We start from the raw sequence: 18,807 nt of genomic DNA, 5'->3' as shown, positions 1-18,807 counted from the left end.
GGAGCTCACCAAGCATACCAAGGGGCCCGACGGCAATCATCAAGTGTTCTCGTCCTGCACACAAAAGGTTGAGTTAATTTCTGTTCTGCTGATTGGAATCACAGCCACTCCACCCGTCTACTGCCTGGAGGCAAAATGAATATTCATACCAGTTTAGACCCTGGTCATGAATATTTATAATGGTTAACACCAGATATGCAAATGAGCCAGCCAACCCAGATGGCTTCAGATCACGACATAATGATCACACACACATGCATGCACAAACACACTCGCAAAGACACAAGACAACACACGCACTGTGATGTCTTCCTTTCTAAAGGCGAAGACAACATGTCTCGCATCTCAGACTGACGGAGGAGAGAGAGGAGAGAGGGATCCGAAATGGGCGCAGAATTGCGCTGCCAAAAAAACTGGAGTGGGGATATGATAGTAACAGCAACAGAGTGTGCCACTAAAAAAGACTAGTTTGCTCAACAAACACTCACGTGTTGATGGAAGGAAGGAAAGAAGGAAAGAAAGCGGGGTAAATAAATTGTTCTAAACATAATCCACGCATGCTTAACTAAGTCTGGTGTCTGTACTTAACAGTGGCTTATTGCAAGATTAAAGCTGGTCCTCGAGGATTGCTGGCAGTGTTGTGTTGCCAAAATCTTTCCCAGGTTCCTAAAGTACAAGGTAGGCTGATAAAAGCGATCAGATTACAGAAGATTACTGCCACATAAAAAAGGTGGATTCATAACAGTGTTGCTTACAGAATACAGGACACAGATGAATGTACACACACACACACACACACACACACACACACACACACACACACACACACACACACACACACACACACTCGCTGCCACTTTTGCATGAATTTATGCCTTCTAAATCTTTTGCATAGGCAAACATGCTAAAGTCCTATCGCATAAAGCAAAACAACTTAATGTAACAAGATTATAAGTCTCCAGCCGAGCCTCACACCTTGGCAGGTTTAATGTTTACCATGTTCAACAGCTTAAGTGAGCATATTAGTGTGATACAATTTGCAAAATGTGTCCTCTGACGAAGTCTTTAAACTAAATCAAAACTTGTTTTAAGTTGACACCAGACATATTTGAGGTTTTTCCTTTCCTTTGTAGATGATCCCTATTATGACACACACACACACACACACACACACACACACAGGGACAAGCCCTGCCTGGATCTGTAAGCACAATCAGATATTTCCTTTGAGCTAAAGCCTTGCTAACAAGCTTATCACACCACATACTGTGTGTGTGTGTGTGTGTGTGTGTGTGTGTGTGTATGTGTATATGTGGTGTGTGTGGTCTTGTGCCTGCCTGTTAACGTGCTCCACATGACACATCTAATACGACCACACACACACACACGCACTCACTCACACACACACACACACACACACACACACACTCACACACACACACACACTCACTCACACACACACAGCTAGACTTGTGTTCTGACGCAGGATTAAGGCCAACTGGCCTGTTGTCTGTAAGCTCAACATCACCTGAGATCACACACACACAAACAATACAACTCCTTGCTGTTTCACTCAGCGCTCTGGGCTTATCAACGTGACTCCATGCTGGAATGTTAAATACGGCCCGATCGCGGCTGAGAAAAGTCAGGTAGCTAATTGTGCCGCCTCTAATGGCTGGATGCTTTTATGACACACATCACATCGGCCTTGAAAGTAGCAACTCTGTGTTTAAAGCACAGTGAAATCAAATTTAAATTGAGCGGAAATCCCCTGAAATGTTTAAGTAAGTTTTGCCGTGCGGCGCCCGGCGAAAACAGCTGCAGTAGGATCAGATTTGTTTTACTGTGCAGTCAGAATGAGGTCATGCTGAACGACAAAGCTCAACTGGGTCACAGGCTGTGACTCACTCTAAGTTGCAATATACCTGGACTCAGTAAAACCCACACCCAGCAAAAAGGCATCAGCATACAGCTCTCTGTGATCTGGGCTGCTGCACAGTAATTACAGCCAAGCAATTTCTTGAAAATTGGAGCTGTTATATAAATAGAACAATAAAGTGCACCACTCATCTTTAACTTGGTGGTTTCCTGCACAATGTTTTGTGATAGCCTCGCCTCTTACAGACTGAACGTGTTCAGTGATGACGAGGTGATTTTCCAGAAGTTTTCCAAGGACTAGTGCTCATCCACATCCTCCAAATGTGCTTCCAGTCTTAAAATGCCACGTGTCTGCTCCTTTCCTTTTATATTCACAAACTTGGTACCAAACACCCCCATCAGCAAGAGACGTGTTACCACGTGATGTCACAGTGTACTGACACACCAAGCAGTGCACTTCTACACAACTGCAGCACGCTGCGAAACAAGACTTAGATGAGAATCGTAGCTGTCCAGTGATGCATCATCAACCTGTGTGTCCACCTGTGTGTGTGTGTGTGTGTGTGTGTGTGTGTGTGGACGTATTGTAAAATGGGTGTCTCACTATGCCAAGTCTGTCTCTTGTGAACGCGCTGACTCACTGTGCGGTGCTGGTAAATGATTGAGTCATGCTACACTTTGTATCTGCGGCCTGTGAGAGCTCACTGAGAAGCTTTGGCGGGGTGTTTAAGAGTGCATGAGCTCATGAATCCACACTCTGCCGCTCTCTCAGTCTTATCCATTAATCACGGTGTGCCCATCCCTTTCTGCACAGCAACATGCAGCGCACTACAAATGCTGTTAGATAAGCAGATTGCAAGTCATGATATCAAGCTTAAAGGGCCACTCCACCAATTCTTACCCTGAACTAGTGTTCTAAATGTGGGGACAAGCTGTATTTTTGTTTGCCCCCCCACCCCCCACCCCCTGCCCCCCCTGCCCCCCCTGCCCCCCTGCCTCATTGTGCTTGTCTGAACCTGGGGCTAATTTATACAGCAGAGCATGGGGACAAAAGCAAGTACAACTTACATGTAACATCTGACTGTCATCCTGGCAGCTCATTATCAGGGACAAACAGCCCCTAAGGCTATACATCAGCACACACACACACACACACACACACACACACACACACACACACACACACACACACACACACACACAGTTCCATTACCTTATCCAACAGAATTACAGAAGCGGACTGAGTGGAGAGAGTCTGGTGTTTTTTAAGTGGTGGTGCTTTTTGTCCACTACCTGATTTAATTTAATTAGTAATGAACTAGAACTTGTGTACATTAGCTCAAAGGGGATATCTCAGGCAAGCTCCATAGATTAAAAAAAAAAAAAATCAAAGAATGCTGTTTGTACTGGACCCCTTGTAGCACTACAGATAAGTAGAGTAGCTCCCTGTTTGTATCTTGTGCACGACATCCATGCACATGCACTCTGCTGTGTTAAGCCACAGTCCTGAGAGTGTTTTCACACCCTTTCACTGATTGACTGATTAAATCTTTAAATACTAACGCACGTGAGACATGCACAGGAAAACATACATTTTGTTTTGTACATACAGCAGCCAGCTTCAAACAAGAACCCCCAGCTACGGCAAGTTTATCTGTACAGCACATTTGAACAACAAGGCAATTCAAAGTGCTTTACATAAAGCATTAAAAGCACTGCGACAGAGTGCAGAAGAAAAACCCTTATCAACAAATTATAAAAAAAAACACTATAAAAGAACATTTAAATACAATAAAAAGTAGAGGCGTGTAAAAATGAAGCTGGAATAAAAAGGACAGGTATGAATAAAAGTTACAGTGCAGTGCAAGAAATAAATAAAGTGATTTGAAGAGAGAAAGTCTTCAGTCTTGATTAAAAAGAACTGAGTGTTGCAGCAGAGAAATACTATGTGGTGCGTAAAAACTGAATGCTCCCTCTCCATGTTTAGATTTGCCTCTGAAATCTATTTGGCCCTCAACCATTCGATGCTTTATAAACCAACAGTAGTATTTTGAAATCAGTTAAATCAGAAAACTGCAGCAATATGGTCGACTCTCATGGTGTTAGTGAGGATGCACGGCCCTGCCAAAAAAATGTAGTTTAATTAAAAAAGAAAGAGGCCTAAAGGGTTAAGGAGTATAGTACAGTATATGCCTGTGTGATATGACTGTTCACATTTCTTGATAGATGGTCAAGTTACTTGTCAAAAGCAGCTTCACTTCAAAGATTTGACAATGAGGAGGCCACCATGCTATCTCTGTGTACCTGAGGATGAGGGTGTGCCAGGTCAGGCTTCTGAAGCAGGGGTTCACCTCAGAGGACTTGGCAGAAAAAGTTTCACAAAATCAATGTAAAAAAAGGATTTCCAAGGAAACCGCTGCCACCAGGATCATTACAGTCAAGTTGTTTCAAGTGCTGGCATTTGAGACTCAATGCCTGGATGAAAGTGATTCAAAACTAGACCTCCTCACAGTCCTGTACTTTGATACAGCATTCTCTTATCTGTAGGTACGTCGTGGCAGTTATTTCTGATCTATTTCATCCTCAAACAAACTCACTCAAGTCCTGCTGTTCTGTCCCCTAGCAGTGGGGTGTTCTTATTACAAACACAATTAACTGGGTTGCTTTATGTCATAATACTCTCTGAATATCCCAAATTCAATATCAATATCTCTTCAGCCAAACATATCAAGCAATCAGATTCTGGAGTGTTTGTTGGCATGTAGCAGCTTGCTGAGCTCAGGTTAGTGCCAGGAGGAAGGAATACAAACAAACACTGCCAGCAGCAGGATTAGCAGGCTGCTTTTTATAGTATTTGGTGTAAAGGCTAGCTAAGTGGGACGCAGTGATTTGGAAGTCATTCTGCTTGTAAAGCAGATGGCCAAACCGTAACTAGCCAGAGTGAAGAGCTTGCTCTAGAGCTGATGTAAAAGGAAAGACGCCACAAAACAGTGTTAATGCTCATGTGTGACTTAAGGACAAGTTAAAAAAAAAAAGGGAAACAGAACCCCACAACATACCTAATACCTACGGGTGTAAACAACCCATACACCTGTTGACATCAGAATTTAGATAAGGTCGTTTCTAATTGTAAAAGTTAGTGTTTTACAATATCCAAATAAAAAGTTGAAGTTTGTTGAAGTTGAACAATGCAAAGAAAAATAGCACAAAAAAAAGACGTCCCCATCACGGCCATCCGATGGTTTTGCCTTGATTTTGCCGAACTGAGGGCACAAAGAAAAAAGAAATCCATCCCTAGTGTGCAGTATTCAAGGTACAACACTGAACAACATGTGTACTGATGCACAGCTATAACCTAAAACACTAATCAAAGAGCCCAGTCTATCACAAAAAAACAAAAAAAAAAGCCACGGTGACTCATTTCTCTGCTTGAGCAGACCCTGAGACTCACGTGAATAAAAAAGATTGCTGTTCTCTGAAAGATTTCCTTTTTAACACACCACCCAAGCTGCTAATAGGACTTAATTCAGTGTTAACATAAGGTGAGTTTAATGAGAAACACGGTACCTCGTGCAAGATGGCATGTATAAGCAACACCTATGGAGGTGAGATAAAAGAGTCACATTCTACCCTGTGGTTTTAAATAAATTCCAAAATAAATGATAAAAAACAAAAAAAGAAATGATGCCTCCACAGATTATGGTGTTGGACTCTAAGACTTTCTGAGGGAATAAGGTCCTGTGAGAGGCAGCCTATGCAGTGCTGAACTAGAAAATGTACCCCTAGCTTGCGCCTGTTGTGTAGCGTTAATCTGTGTGTGAACAGATGGCATGCGCTAACAAGCTAGGCTAAATGTAGCTACTGTTGTCATGGGCCAAGACTGATCTCTGACTTCCTGATCCCAAGCCTCTTAATTAAATGCACCATTTAATCTATTCAGTTTTCAGTCCGTCTGCTGCTCCAAAAAACAACACCGTTCATCACTGATGACCTGCCCGTCCCGGGGATTTGAACATCACACTATTGGAGCAATTAGGGTGACAGAGAGCCTCACATTTAAAGGCGGCGCGTATCACAAGGGACGATTGTGTCGCCGTCGACGTTAACTAGCAACAAAATGTAATAGTTTCTGTCATAAACTTTCAATTCCTAACTGAAGGCGGCAACAAATCCACAATGGTCTCTGCAAGAACCTCAGTAAGCTGGTGATGTGATCGCCTCTCACTGCTCTCACTCTCACTATTACAAAACTATACAGCACTTTGTGTTGCGGCTGGAATAGCAGGTGGCATCGAATGGACTCACCGACCGACTCCATTGAATCACCATTTGAAATGTCCGTACTAATAATAAATGTCAAATGAGGAGTGTGTGTGGGTGTGTATATGATGCATAGTGTTATTTTTTAAGCTTTTTTTTTTTTAGCACAGCAAATTCCGTTGTACTGCTCAGTACAATGACAATTAAGCTGTCTGATTGTGATTGTGGTTGTGAGGCAGCTGTAACAAGCTGCTGTCCGTGGTGCTGAAACGTCGGCCTCATGCTGCACGCACATGCTGCCGCTCTCCGTGGTTCTGAAATGTCTCCATCATGTTGTACTGGCATACTTTAGCTGTCCGTGGTCCTGAAATCTCTGCTTCAAGCTGTTCGCCGCTTAACCCCTTCATAGGGCACTCATTGAAATACTTAGAAATACATCAACCCTAGACCATTACTGGTGGTCATTACAAGACTCTTTTTACTTTTGAGAGTTTTTCAAAAAGAAATTTCAAGTTATGGTGAAAATCAAGGTCAGTGAAGTCACCATATATGGTTTCTTGTCGGTCTGTCATGTAGCCTGATTGTCGCCGATTGGCTCGGAGAAATCTGGTAGTTCTACTGCCTCATGATGAGGCAAGGGGCGGCATTTTGAACTCCCACTTCAGTTACCAAACATGGTCCCTTGCCCGATAAAGGGTTAATGCAGTGTGGTTAAGAATCTTTTTTAAACTAAAATCTCTTGGCATTTAACCCCCAGCCTTTGACTAAAAGTACATGTAAAGTATACCTATGAAGAAAAAGTGTTCCAGCACAGTCAGAGAATTACCAGAAGTGTTGCGTTGGCTGTGTTTCACAGTAAAGTGCTCGCTGGCAGCTTTAATTTGAGGATGTTTACATCAACATCTGATGAACAGTCGGGAAATTGTAGCCCTTCCTACACACAGTCCCCCATGCACTGAAAAGACCCCCCAGGGGCTGTGAGTCCTACACGGTTCACTTAGTATGAATGTGAACTCCCCCCCTCTGCCGCCCCAACACATTTCCTGTAAAGCTCAAAGTCAGCATTTTACTCCTCACAGTGTGTGTGTGTGTGTGTGTGTGTGTGTGTGTGTGTGTTTTTAATTCAGTCTAAACCTAGTGTGATAGAGTGCAGAAGAAAGTATTCCTTAAGTGATATTTAGTTTAAATGGATGTTTTTTATCTTACTTTGTAACATTTGTAGTATCTTTTCTTGATGTAACTGTGGGTGTTATCTTCCCCGTATTTGTGCTATTTCTTTTCTCTGCTGCTGCTGCTGCTGCTGCAGTGACCCATTTTCCTCAATGGGAGCATTTAAGTTTCCTCATTTACTGTCCGTAATCTCCATGTCTTGCAATACGCTGTGAATGGAGTCCTATATCTAGCCTGTCTGCAATAGCCCTCTCAACGTATTGTGTGTGATGACTGAACGTAAAAGATCCACCATGAGATATAACTCTTCGTTCATTATCTGAACATTTCAATATCACAACCACAGCTGCAGGTCTTGAGGTCTTTTCTTGTTTTCATTATTTTAACAACAATTTGAAAATACATGTAAATACATGGGCAGCATGGTGGTGCTGTGGTTGCTTCACAGCAAGAAGGTTTGAACCCGGGGTCTTTCTGTGTGGAGTCTGCATGTTCTCCCCATGCTAGCGTGGGTTCTCTCCGGCTTCCTCCCACAGTCCAAAGACATGCACATTAGGTTAATTGCCCGTAGGTGTGAGTGTGAGAGTGAGGGGTTGTCTGTCTGTCTGTATGTGGCCCTGTGATTGGCTGGCGACCAGTCCAGGGTGACCCTGCCTCTCGCCCAAAGTCAGCTGGGATAGGCTCCAGCTCCCCCTGCGACCCTGACGGATAAGCGGTATAGAAAATGGATGGATGGATGTTAATACATCCATCTTATGTATGGGAATGACCTGGGGAGTATTTTCTAGGGATTCAAACACACACACATAAACAAAAACACACTTTAATCTGGCCCACCAGTGCAGTGTTGTACTATGTATGTAATGTTGCCTCTACATAAAAGAGTTTTGCTCAAACAGAGTGACACTGAAAGGAGAATGGGCTGCGGAGGAATGAACCTTTTTAAACTATTCTTTAACATTGTGCTGAAGTGCTACCCGGCATTGTCTTTGGCAGATTTTATGCCGAAGATTTGTTGTGTTTTGTTGCGATTTTTGTCAGATTTGATGAAGACGAAAACGCTACCATGCATAAATGGACATGACATGTTAGTTTGGCACAACACACTAATGCAGCTCTACGGAAAACACACACGTTTCATGCTTTGCTATCACAGGCTGACGACTCGCAGGCCTCTAGCGTTGCACAGCCGCTCTATAGGCAGAGAAAGGTAAGGATGCCCTGAAGTGCAGCTAATATCTGGCACCACATTCATTGTGTTGTACTTTAGCTTACGTTACCATCAATTAAAAAAGGGAGGTTTTTAAATGTTTGTGCCCCAGTCTGATCCTCCTCCGGCTTTCTACAAAGGGAATTTCAATAATTTCAAATGGGAGCATCTATCTGAGTTTATAAAAAGCTTTCCCCGGCACTGATTTTTCACACATTTCACCCTTGGGGTTTTGTTTTTCAGAGGAGCTACTGTACTGTTGGGTTGTGTAATCCAAAGCAGTGTTTTGTGGAGTGTGGGCGACTTTCATAAATTGAGCGTCATGTCTGGTGACAGAATCCTCTAGTGACAAGTGTGTCGCAGTATTTATAATTAGTACTCTGATGGCAGTGAAATCCTGTATCGTCCTGTATAGGCTGCAAAGATTCATCACAGATTAAACATTCTGAGTTGCTGTCAGTGTTGTTTTCCTGCACTCGGATGACTCACGTTAATAAGTGTATTTATGGAACTCATTACTAAATCATTCACATTTGACTAATGTATCTCTGACACTGTCACACACATCGGGTACATACAGGCATTATGTTGAAGCTGCGGGGGACAGACCTTGAACAAGAGCAGAACCAGGATTTATTCTGTGTGAATTTACATGAACCAAAGAAACATAAAAGCAAATGCCAGGGCAAACATGCTACATCCACATAAAGTGGCCATGACAGGTGCTGTGTAACCTATAGCAGAAAAAGTGAAATAGAGAGAATTGCCTATGACATGATGTAACAACCTTCGAAATCATTCAGAATCATTCAGCCTACAGAGAGCCACTGTTCGAAGCAACAAGCGTGCCTTCCTCCATAAAAAAAAATATATACATGGAAATAACCTTCCAGTTCTGAGATTTAGGAAAAGCCAAGGCAGAATTATTTTTTTTTTTTTTTCTAGGGGTAGTCCTACCTTGGGGTTGTGAGATGATGAATAAGTTAGAAAAGGGAAAAAGAATCATTTTATCAGACTTTCCTCTTGTTAATGATTGGACCATTTTACCTCTTCAGACCTCTAAAGAATATAAAAACAACAGTCTAAGGTTGTTTAACCGGGTTGTTTGCATATATGTGAAAAGGGGTCGCTAGTTGATGTAGTTTTTTTTTTTTTTTTTAAAGGGAACACACGCCAAAACAGCTGGGAAGCACTGAGGCCTTATTTCTTGTTTATCAGACACAGGTTGGCATGGCTGTAGAGTTGATCAGCTCTGAATAGACTTTATTCATGCTTGTCGAATGCCATCATTTACACATTTATAGACACACAGACAGGCAGTCAGAGGCAGTGGGACTGCAGGCAATGAGCCAGAAGCCTGTCTGTGTTGTATCGTATGCGTCCCGTTCACCCACAGTTCTGACCGCAGCTCATTATCGCCCAACGAGTCTCACTCACACACACACCAGCACACACACACACACACACACACACACACACACACACACACACACACACACACACACACACGTACACAAACACCCTCCCTGCTGGCCTCCTAAAGCAGGATCCAGTGTCAGACACGTCACGGGTGATTTTGAAGCAGCAGGTGTGAGGAGAGAGGAGGACTAGTAAGAGGGGATGTTGGGGGGGGGCAAAGAAAGAAAGAAAAAAGAAGAGAAGGAAAGATCTAACTGAGCATGTGACTCTAATCTCTTTTCCAAAGATGAGTTGTAGATGAGCAGAAGATTTCCAAAAAGAAATGGCAGAGAAACATTAACGAAAACAACAACATAATATTCTATTCTAATGTAATTAAGGACTTTGTAATGGATTTTAGGCAGGAACTTAACTAGAGCTACCAGCCAGCCAAAGACTAATCCTGCCTTGGCAAAGATGGGCTATTTATTTAGAGTCGCTGTGGTTCGTCAGCAGTGCCAACACAGTACAGCAGCACTAGTTTGTGCACGTCAACAAAGCGATATCTTCCCGTTGGTTACGAGTTCACTGGTGCAACGTCGTTTGTGAGCTGATGTAGCCGTACGTTTGGGCACGTCGTTGGGGGTTACAGGTTAGAGATGCAAAGACATAAACTGTTTCAAATCAATGCTGGATTCCAATGGAAACCAGTGCATGGAGGATAGAACAGAGTAATATGGTCCATTTTTCATTGCACTTGCTAAAGTTGTGAACAGGAAAGAGTGTTGCGAGTTTGATTTGAGAGGCTGGTGAAGCCGACCCAACTACTACAATGCCCACAATCACCTGCTGCCAGCAGAGACATTAAAAAGCGGAGCCACTGTGGTGTCATTGTTGAGGCAAAGTCTCAGATACACCTGCTGTTTATGAAATACCATTTTTTTGGCCACGCTGGTGTCAAGCTGTCATTTCTAGTCATTTCAGATTTCTGAGTGTGTATGTGTGTGTGTGTGTAGCATAATAATGTGTTCATTGCTTTGTCATATTGCGAGTTGTACATAGCACCATCAGCACAGGTTGCTGATGTAGGTGACTTTTTAATTAGCCACAACATCCCATAATGACACACGTCAGCTCAGTCAGTCCTCGTGAAATCGAATCGTGTTCAGCGCACACCAGACCAGACCAGACCAGACCAGACCAGACCAGACCAGACCAGACCAGACCAGACCAGCAAAACCAGAAACCGACCCAAATACAAATAAATATTATAGAAGTGACCTAATACACCAGAGTCCTCTGTATTCAGATGTTCTCAGTGTGAGAGCTGAGCCTTGGCGATGGAGGGTTGAGGTCATCTGATTGGTTCGCTCTGAGTTGTCAATCTGACGGTTGGGCGAGTGGAGGAAGGAAAGACGGACTGTCGCTTTGTTCTCCCTTCAGACTCATTGATGGCATTTTTAAGACATATTGTTTTAGTTCATAATGACCACACACACACACACACACACACACACACACACACACACACACTTGGGTCACACCCACAGAATCAATCCAGATCTCACAACATCAGGTCAGCCTCTTATAAGACCTGCTTTGGCTCTCCGCTGCTAATAGGAAATGCTGCCTAACATCTCTCTCTCTCTCTCTCTCTCTCTCTCTCTCTCCCCTGCTCTATCTGTCTGTCTCTGAGCAGTAGAATAAATTGAATTAGAGCTCCACCACCCACTCCGCAGGATCCTGCAGCCCTCTGTCAGATAGCTAAACACACAGAGGAACAGAGAGAGAGAGCTGCAGAGAGATAAACAGGGCAAGAAGAAAGACAGGTATAATAAAAATCGCCCCCTGCCCCCGTAAAGAATAACAGTCCTCTTTACTCCCCCTGTGCTACAGCCTGATAAGAGTCCAAACACTTTTTTGTCTTTTTTGGGGCATCGTGGGGGTGAATAAGAGAGAAGAAATAATGAGAGAGAGCAGAGGAAACAGAGGAGAAAAGAGGTATTGCTACTGCTACACCTACACCCTCACTATGCATTAATATGCAATGAGAAGTGATCTCCCATTATCAAGATAGCAACACATATCACGGGCCAGGTATTTATCCTGAAGTTCTGCGCACTTTCGGGGCAATTCATTCAGAGCCGGAGCCGCAGGCAGCGAATGAAATCTCAAAAAGTCAGTGAAAGTCAAGAGTGGCTTTAAAATCCATCCTCTTCCTTCACTGCACCGCCATTCATCCAGAACCTAATGGCACGACAAGCCACTCCTTTTAGACGTAAATAGGAGGCTAAACACGAGTAAAATGGACTGAAAATCACCACTTTCTCTCCCTCGCTCACTCACCCACACTCTTTTTCTAGAGCCAGGGAGGCATTTGCATAATGCCTCCATATCCACGGGCCATTAGCACCAGCATGAGTGGCTTGTGTGCATAAATTTATTGCCTTGATCAATCAATGCGAGCTACTGTACCGGCACAGAGCAATGAAACTCCAATCCAGCGAAAAAAAAGATGGAGCCACGGGATAGGAAAAAAGAGCGTGTCATGACATGTCGCACTCCTCAATTAGACACATTAAACTCAGACCCTCGTTGGAAAAAAGGTCGGATTAAAACGGAGGCAGGACCCTGTGGAACCCTGTGGAACCCTGCGGAACCCTGTGGAACCCTGTGGAACCCTGTGGAACCCTGGGCAGGGACTCGTGGCGACAGGACCAACGTTGATGCCCACTGACATGACAGCAGATGTGATCGTTTTCAGCACAAGTGCTCAGGACAACACACTTTAAGGCAGGATTGGCTTCAGGACTAGTACCATGATGGTGACTGATAGCCACCCTGCATGGTCAGCTGTTTTCACTTCTCTTGACATTTAACCAGACTCTTTGGCAGTGAGCACAGCAACACCACACATACACATATTACATCACAGCATATACTTGCAACACAGTTTATTTCTTTCAGTGGGAGATACGTCTCCTTGATGCCTGGTTTCATGGTCCCCCGCTATGTTTGGGGTGATATCCTGCTAAAGAAGAAGCATCCCACCAGCGCAAATCCAAACTGATGAAACACAGATCAATACACTTTCCTGTTTCTGAAAAGCTTTCCCCTTTTTAAAAAAACTAAATTCCAATCTCATTGTGTGAGCTGGAGGCGATATAAAACCTTCTAGCCATCCAATATTGACTTAAAGTTTCATATAAATATATGTATGCAAAGTAAGATCCCTCTGTGATGTTCAGCCAAACGAGGAGACCAGAGAGATAACGCTCTGGCTCTTGTTTTTTGTTTGTTTTTGTTTTTACCATTTCTTAGGAAACAGCAGTTCTCAGTTTAAAGTGACTCCTGCTTTGACTTTACAGCATGTTGTCCTGGAGCCCAGATTGCTCCAGCAGCACGTTCCCACTGACCAACATCCTCATGCTAAGATTTACTGACACAAGATGTTTGGATTCTCAAATTAAGACAAAATACAATTTTCCATTTGAATAATGAGCCCCAGATGACATTCAGTGTGCAGATGACTGTTAATACCTGGTCGGAGTGACTAACCCTGACTGAACACGCTCAGGTGCTGCTCATGTTCAGCTCAACTGGGCCCTGTTCCCTCCACTGGTGTCATCTCTCCGGCATCGTATGTCAGGACACCGGCGGGCGCGCACGCCACCTGTCATCATCTGGACTTACGCGCGCAGCCAGCAAGCACGCTCGCACGCGGCGCGCACTCACACGCATCCGGACGGACAAAAGCTCCCACGGCAGCTTTGTGCCAGCGGAGGTGTAGGGCACACACACACACACACACACACACACACACACAGAAACACACACACAGAGGAACACACCAGCACGGTTCCCCACCACCATCGAGGTCCAGGTGCGGTGTGTGGCGCACAGAAAAAACAGAGGGGGCCGAGGCGCAGCGTTTTGAGCGCGTCTTCCTCCCAGTAGCCCCCCTTAACATCACCCACCTGAACGTTTAACACACTCACACACACACACACACACACACACACACACACACAAGTTCTCTTTTCTCCCTGGCGCCTCTGGGTGCGCGCGCACACAGACGCACACGCGCGCACACTGACGTTTATTCACAGCGCTCAAATGGGTGCAGAGCCTGCACACACACACACACACACACACACACACACACACACACACACACACACACACACACACACGCAGCTTCTGTAACTTCTTATTTTTGACCTTGCCATGTTCTCAGCGCTGTTATAGATAGTAGCACCTTCTCTCTACACCCCCCCCCCCCCGCTCCTCCTGCTCCTCCTCCTCCTTCTGCTATCCAGGTACACCCTCTCTGCCTGCCTACCTACCCCCCCCCTCCCTCCCCGCCCCATTTCAGCATCCACACCAAATATCTATACGAGGAAATCTAGAAATACCCCCCCCCCTCCCCAAGCAGGCATCATTCCTCTGCTCCATCCGACGCAGCCAGACAGACGGACTTGGGGGGGGGGGGGGGGGGGGGGGGGGACATTTCGTGCACGTAGAGGAAGCAATAGAAACTTTAGCTCTCACCTCCGGGTGTCACGGTCCCCTTCGCTCTCCGAGTGTCAGGGCGCAATTATCTTCCCACATCCCATAATGATCAGAGCGGTGTCGGTGACTGTAACTCCACACAGAGAGGCTCCAGACCAGAGAACACAAGCCCCATGAACGTGTGTGCGTGTGTGGAGGTGAGCTCCTTATATCCTCTGGACTGGCTGTAAATTCCGTGCGGGCTTTACAGCGCGAGCCTGTCTTCCACGGGGGTGCGTCCGTTTTGCATTCTCACTGCGCCCGACGACTACATCCTCCTCTTCTCCCTCCTGCTCTCGTTCTCTCTCTCCCCGTCCTCTCCTCCCGGTCTCATCCCTCCATCCGCGGGGCGAGAAAAGAATCCCATCCGAGAGAAACTGAAATGATCTTCCCTCCCTCCCCCCCTTCGCCGCCGCCTCCTCCTCCTCCTCCTCCTCTCCTCCTTCAACCGCTTCTTTTCTGCTCTTTTCCTCCTTTTCCTCCCCTCCTCTGCCTCCCCGTCCTCTCCCTCCGGCCGCTGTGAAACAGGGGAAAATTCCACAACAAGAGAATAAAATATCCCGAGCCAAAGTCTGATTATTCCTCTGGACACCTCCGGTGGACTGAGGCGGACTTAGCAGGCTGTTCAACACTCCTTAGATTCCACAGCAGCTCCTCTCCTGGTTTGTTGGACACCTCTGAACCTTCGCAATGACGGATTTTGGGGGATTTTGACTTCACAGCCGCGACCTCCTCTCTCACCCTCTCTCTCCCTCTCTCTCTCTCTCTCTCTCTCTCTCTCTCTCTCTCCTCTCTCTCTCTCTCCCGGTCTGGGTTGACGTCGCTCACCCACTGTTAACTCGACTCTGAGCGTCTCGTCTGCGGTCTGGAGTAGAACAGAGGAGAATATAAAGGACTGAGACCAGTCTGAGGAGGGACCGTCCCAGACAAGCTGCCGTCCGGTCGCTCGCACCGGATCCTTCGGGGCTGAGATCCCTCGGAGCTCCGCGCCGGTCGCTTCTCCCGCACCGTTAATCCACGCAGCGCAGCGGGGATGACAAGAGTCACGTTAGAGCGAGTGAAACACGACGACTTCCTGGTGCGATTTTCAAAATAAAACCCATCCGCTGGCCACTATGTAACAAATGACGTGTTTTAATGCTTTATTTTTGCACAATTATTACACCAGAGGGGACGTGATTGGTCCTGGGAAGCCGAACTTCCTTAAAGGGCCCAAAAAGCTCCAGGTGCACTGTGGGCATATGAGTGATTAATTGGAAATACAATCAATGATCTGTGCCACTAAATGAATATATGACAGGTAACACTAATAACACTATTGGCTCCTCTCAGTCTGAACTTGTCTCCTGAGCCTGTTTTAACCCTTTGATTATTCAAGTTTATATTCCATTCATATATATACACGTGCTTAGCTTGACTGTTCTAAGGGGACAGAAGGCTCCCTGCACAGAAAGATGGCGGCGGCGATGTCGGGTGTGAAAAAGGGGCCCATGGGGGCTGAATCCTGCCGTATATTCATCCAGTAACACTGAACTCATGGATTCATTTAGATGCAGACAGAGAGGCTCTTTTTGATCAACTCTAAGATCGTGCAGTGTGTCGTACGAGGGTTTGGTTTGGTTTGGTTCTACGGGCAGTGGAGTTAAATCCCCTCACAGCATTATAAAATCATACACCTGGTCATTTAAATAAATCCTAAAAATAAACCGAAAGTGATACCAAGCTCTAAATCACACATGTATAAAAAATATGATTTGAAATACTTGTCAGGGATTAAACTGCATGATGCAGCTGCTCCCCCTTTAGCTATAGATCAGTAAAGAGAGAGTGAGAGAACCAGCAGGAGAGACAAGCAGAGAGTGGGTGAGGTGACCCTGATTTTCTTTACCAAGCCCAAACCCAGTCATTCATATCTTATTCTCGCCAATAACACTGATGCTTTTATTTCGAAGTACAAATCGCCTTATTTCCGGGCCGCGCCTTACTAACCACGTGTCGCTTGACGGAGCTTAAAGCCCGCACAGAGGAAGTTCTCGGATCCCGCCTCACGTGCTGGAGCAGCCTACACCCTGCGCGTCCTCCCGTGCGCTCCACGGGCGCGTGTGAACTCGATAAGAACAGTTTTTACTTCATCTGTAGTCTCCAGATTGGGTGCTCTGACCCCCCACCCCTCTACCCCCTCCACCCTCCACACCCTCCACCCTCCCGCTCGGCATCGTCGATAAACCTGGAGCGTCCGAGAAATAGAGAAATTGAGGAGAAAGTGCGTCTGCCACCCATTTCTGGCCAATTTGGAAGTGCGCGGCACCGTCACACCAGACGTGCTCCCGGGGTGGCATTTTCTCCCCCACCTCCTCTCTGGCGGTGCAGAAGGCGTTTCTCTGTGTGGAGGAGGAAGAAGGACAGAGTGACATGACTGACTCCTGCTAGACTGCATACACGTTATTATGAGGGAATGAAGGAAGGGAATAAAACCATGTAGTCAGTGAATGGGCTTCTTCATCAGGCCAAACAGGAGTTAGACATAGATTCATTTACTGTTTTCAATTAGGAAGATTAAAAAGTCATATCTTCTCCACATATTTACATTCTTTAGGTGGATTCTTTCAGTTAAAGGGATAGTTCAGATTCTTTGAATTGGGCTTGTGTGAGGTGATCCATAGTCTGTGTATTACCTCCAGTAGACAGGGGTCAGCATGCCCCCAGTTTGGAGACGCAGGCAGGATCACATGCAGGAATGCTAAGCGATGTTCTTCTGTGGGCGGGGGCAGCAGGAAAACAGACTTTAGCCACCTAAAAAAAAAAAAAGCATCATCGGTGTAAGTGTACGCTGTATTTAGAATATTTTCACCAAGCAGTCAGACAGCCCGTTCCCACGGAGAACTGAAGCCACCAACCAGAACCAACATTTTAAAATGCCAACGTCACACAATAACAAACAAACTAACTGATGTATAGTTTTAATGAATGGAGTCTGGTTGGTTATAAGAGAGCACAGATAGATTTAATGGCTTCAGTTCACCATGGGGGAGGGTTGGGGTGATGGCAAGGTAAAGAAGTGAAAATATTCTAAATATACATGCACATGTACACATAAACTGATGTTGTTTTATTTTTAGATGGCTAAAAATATGTGTTCCAAGAACTGCCCCCCGTCCATAGAAGGACAGTTCTTAGCATCCCTGCGGGTAATCCTGCCTGCTTCTCCAAACTAGGGGGGGGGGCACACCAGCTGCTATATATTGTAGGTAATACACCGACTATGGATAAGTACTTCACACAACCCCATTTCAAAAACCCCAAACTGTCCCTTTAAGGTTGCAACCGATATCACATTCGGGAGTCCACGGGGGTTTATTGAGCAAATGCATCTGATCTAACATCTGAGGGAACATATCAGCTCTCAGTGCCATAAAAGACAAAACAGGAGATAAGGGCTTTCTGCGGAGCACTGATAAGCCCGGTGGTGGTCTGCTGAAGCGCAGACTGGAAGGTCCACGGTTTGGGTCCTTGGACCAGAAGGGAATCGGAGAGGAGGGGGAGCATGAATGCCAGTGTGGAGCGGCTCACCGCTGGCAAACAGAATGAGACCTTTTGGATCACTATCTCTTGGTGATATCTGATGAAATTACATAAGTGAGATGAATGTGTGGTTCATTGCGTCATGCTCATTTTGATCTCCTTACAATCAATGTTTGGTGGTTTGCACGGGAGCCCTGATGGATTGCCTCGTCTTGTTGCCATTAACCTTTAAAGTATTGATAAGGCCTCCTCATCACCACCCAATCAATATTTGTAAACACAAAATTTGGCATCCCATGATTCAGTGCTCACAGATGGTGGACTGACCTGCTGTGAGTCAGATGTCGGGCTGAATCAGGCACCAGAAGGTTTCTGGGTTAGCTACAGTACAAATAATCTGACAATAGTGGAGTTTGTGCAGCAATCGTGACTGTTTTCACTTTCGTCGTTTCATTTCTCCGTACCAGCTAGCCTTATTGGAGGTAAACGCAGTTGGAAGCGTGGCCAGTGTTACTTCAGCACCACAGAAGACTGGCGGTGACAATAAACCAGGGTAATCCAACCTTCAGGCGACTGCTGCTGCCAATCACTTTATTGATTAGCTCTTAACAGCTGTTAAAGTCATTGAGACATTGTCAGGTGGCTGCTGGTATAGCTCCCCACTGAAATCACCCCTCATTTGTTACCGGATTGCTCATAAATGTGGGCAATCAACAATTGGTTAACCATTTAAAGCCTAATCAGGATTTTTTTTTTCGAGCTGTGCCTCAAATCAATGATGTAATCAACACTTTGTCATAGTTAAGGGACATTCAGGT

The 18,807-nt window shown here is 45.4% G+C and overlaps 1 protein-coding gene across 1 annotated transcript in view; it reads right to left on the bottom strand.

Annotated features, from left to right (window-relative positions):
* Positions 1 to 14,645, bottom strand: part of lrfn5a (leucine rich repeat and fibronectin type III domain containing 5a) — a 104,736-nt gene extending 90,091 nt beyond the window's left edge. The window contains exon 1 of the mRNA XM_070842026.1: positions 14,468 to 14,645. The gene's annotated coding sequence lies outside the window, so the exon portion shown is untranslated. The remainder of the gene's footprint in view (positions 1 to 14,467) is intronic.
* Between the last annotated feature and the right edge of the window lie 4,162 nt (positions 14,646 to 18,807).

This window comes from Pempheris klunzingeri, chromosome 13 (assembly GCF_042242105.1).
Source record: "Pempheris klunzingeri isolate RE-2024b chromosome 13, fPemKlu1.hap1, whole genome shotgun sequence".
NCBI classification, from domain to species: domain Eukaryota; kingdom Metazoa; phylum Chordata; class Actinopteri; order Acropomatiformes; family Pempheridae; genus Pempheris; species Pempheris klunzingeri.
The sequence above is the reverse complement of the archived record's forward strand: the minus strand, read 5'-3'. Positions and strand labels throughout refer to the sequence as shown.